At 37.4% G+C, this 3,587-nt stretch overlaps 1 pseudogene; it reads left to right on the forward strand.

The window, feature by feature from the left end:
- Positions 1-1,234: 1,234 nt before the first annotated feature.
- Positions 1,235-2,197, forward strand: LOC128069116 (olfactory receptor 958-like; annotated as a pseudogene).
- The last annotated feature ends 1,390 nt before the right edge of the window (positions 2,198-3,587 follow it).

Below are 3,587 nucleotides of genomic sequence, written 5' to 3' on the forward strand. Positions count from 1 at the left end.
TTGAGCTTTTTTTCCTATATAGCTATAAGCCTTTTTTTTTCTTATAAAGTTGAAACAATGTAGGAAATGGTAAGAGATTAGCAATTTATAAATTAATATTAATAGATCTATCAGATTATTTCCTGTGAACAAATATTGATCACAGGCAGAGAAAAATAAGTTATATCCAAGTGAAAACATATGGAGGGCTGACATAAAATTTGATTCAAAGGAACAAAAGAAGATATTGGGCCTTCAGAAGAAATAATTGGGCATCTTTAGGCTTATCTGACTGACATTAATTAATGAGTTAAAAAATAATAATGTCATTGAAACTTACATGTATGAGATTGTGGTACAGAAATAAAGTCTTCCTGAGGAGGGATATATTTCTGGTGGGATGCAATAATTATTTCTGTTACTTACATGAGGCTTTCTTCTAGACTCAGTGTAATTCCTGTGTGTGTGTGAGAGCATGTTATAAATATGAATGGTATATCTTTTCTTGAATGTAAATGCTAAACAATGGAAAACACTATTGCTGAAAGTAAAAATAATTAGTTAAGTGAATATCATTTCTGTTTAGGTTCACATTTTTATATGCATATACTTGGATAGTTGGTGTATCACTTTGCTGTGCTTAGTTGCTCAGTCTTGTCTGACTCTGTGACCCCATGGACTATAGCCCACCAAAATCTTCTTTCCTTGGGATTCTCTAGGCAAGAATCCTGAAGTTGGTTGCCATGCACTTCTTCAGGGGATCTTCCCAGCCCAGGGATCAAACCCAAGTCTCCAACATTGCAGGCTGATTCTTTACCAGCTGAGCCACCTGGGAAGCCCAGCTGGTCTATTAAGCAACTAATTATGATTTGGCTTATAATACAAAACGAGTTTCCCACCTGATGCCAAATTTTCCTTGGAGAAGATGTTTCTGTAATATACCAGTTTGTGTGATGATAAACTGGATTGGGAGAGACTATCTAAAACCTATAATAAGAGTTGATTACTCCGAGACTTGCCAACTATAGAGATAAATTACTCTATGTAATTTTGCACGTGAAAAATACTGAGGCCAAATGCAACACATTACTTAGTTGCATGCCCGGATTTATTACTGATTTCCTTTTCCTCTTTGACCTTTCTTTGCTCACAGTCACCGCTTGAGAAATAACTCTACTAGGAAGATATTTTCTCAGTTATCTGCGGTCTTATATCATGAATGCTTTGCTTTTCCAGGACTGCCTGGTGCACAGACATGCAGAACTACACTTCCATGTCAAAGTTCATATTGTTGGGAATTCCTAACACTGGAGGGCTGGAGAAATTGATATTTGCCCTGTTTTTGATGTTTTATCTCTTCACTTTATGGGAAACCTGCTCATCTTCTTCACCATTCTGGTTTCTTCCAACCTCCACACCCCCATGTATTTATTCCTGGGCAACCTGTCAGTGTTTGATGTATTTTTCCCTTCAGTGAGTTCCCCCAAAATGATGCTCTACCTAATGGGGCAAAGCCGGACCATTTCTTACCAGGGCTGTGCCTCCCAGCTCTTCTTTTACCACTTTCTGGGTGGTACCGAGTGTTTCCTGTACACTGTGATGGCCTATGACCGCTTTGTGGCTATTTGTCACCCTTTGCGATACATGGTTATCATGAACCCAGTGTGTATACCAGCTTGACAGTGGGCTCTTGGCTGGGTGGCTGCCTACATGGAAGTATCCTCACACTTCTTGTCTTTAAGTCACCCTCCTGTGGCCCCAGTGAGGTGGACAATTTCTTCTGTGCATCCCGGTGGTGCTCCCCCTGGCCTGTGCAGACACCTCTCTAGCTCAGATGGTAAGCTTCACTAACGTGGATTTTGTGACTCTTACATGCCTTCTCCTTATCCTTACTTCCTATGGTTGCATCATCCTTTCCATTTTCAAAATCAGATCTTCCGAAGGCAGGTGCCGAGCTTTTTCAACCTGCAGTGCCCACCTCATTTCAATCAACTTGTTCTATGGGCCTGTGATGCTCGTCTATCTTTGGCCTGCTTTCAGCCCCTGGCTAGACTCTGTTATCCAAGTGTTAAATAATATTGTTGCCCCTTTCCTTAATCCTTTGATTTACACCTTGAGAAACAAGGATGTGATGCTGGCTCTGAGGAAAGTGTTAACTCAAGTGGTCCACGTTCTGGGGCATAAGGTATGGTGGCAGTTCCTTTCTGAAATTCTTTGAAGAGTTGCTTTAGATACACTACTTGTACAACAGGATTGCTGCTGAAATAGTGAGCTGGGTGAAGATGCTATGTGACATCTCTTGGGAGTCCTAAGTCATGTGGTCGGGGATTGGTGGACTGAGGCATGATGTACTGCTTCATGGAAGCTTTTCAAATTAACTCAGCCTTTCTCTGTTTTAATTTGCCAAAACAGTGTATCTTTTCTGCTTTACACAGTCTGTTCTTGTTGGAACTGTGTTTTGATTGATTACCATAAAGAAGCAAGGTTCTGGAGAACACAGACTGGCTTCCTTCCTTCTTTCCCCAAATATATGCTGTACTCTATCTTCTTACAATCTCTTTCTGGCCATTTAATAAAACCAGGTCAACAAGGTATGAAATTTTAAAGTAGAATTGCACAGTTTGGTAAATTTATGTTTAAACTTGGTTTATAACTTCTATGGCTTTAATCATGTCTTCTTAGTAAAAAACAATCCCTTTTGAAGCTTTATGCTTTTGGCTATCAGAGAAAGTTTGGCATTAAAATTCTACGCATAAGTCTCAAGTGAGAAGTTGGCCATTAATCTTTTCTTATAAAATGGGAGACTGGATTTCTGTAAATTGGCAGAGGAAAGTCTCTCTGAGCCAGCATTCTCTATTCATTATAGGTTTGCTGCATTTCCTGAAAATCTAATTGATCTGTAATTAGTTAAAATTGAACCATTAAGAATATAACTTACTTGTTTTTGAATCTTTCAACATTTAAATTCTAATCTTTAATCAAATGAGTTTCAGGTTGCTTAGCTATTTGGATTTATCCACTCAAACACCTAGAATAAGAGCTAACACTTAAAATAGTCCAATGTATATGCTTTACATGTATTGACTAATCTAACTCACAAAATCCTAAGACATAGATACGTAGACATACATATCCTCCTTTCATAGGTGAAGCACTAAGGCCAGAGAAGTTTTTACTCCCAGAAAGTCTGAATCTAGAACTGAATGGTTACTGGCTTATAAAAAGTACTGAAGAATAATAAATTCTATATAATTATAGCTATCCTTACATCTTGCTTTCTGAATATTATTTGCTGTTCTATTTTTCATATACAGACAAAAAAGAACACACATTCCATAACTCCATTTGTAAAAAATATCCCCAAAGGGCTAAAGTAGATTAATGGTTGCCTAGAGCTTGGAGTAGGGATCGAAATGATTGTAAACGGACATTTTTTTCCTTTTAGTATGAGGGAAATATTTTAAAATTAGATTGTGATTATAGCTATACAATTTTATAAATACATATTCTTTGCAAATATATTCTTATTGAGTTGTACACATAAAATAGGTATTTTATGGCATACAGATATTATATCTATCTTAATAAACCTGTTAAAATACTAAAAA

The sequence above is a fragment of the Budorcas taxicolor genome, chromosome 25 (assembly GCF_023091745.1).
Source record: "Budorcas taxicolor isolate Tak-1 chromosome 25, Takin1.1, whole genome shotgun sequence".
Classification (NCBI taxonomy): Eukaryota; Metazoa; Chordata; class Mammalia; order Artiodactyla; family Bovidae; genus Budorcas; species Budorcas taxicolor.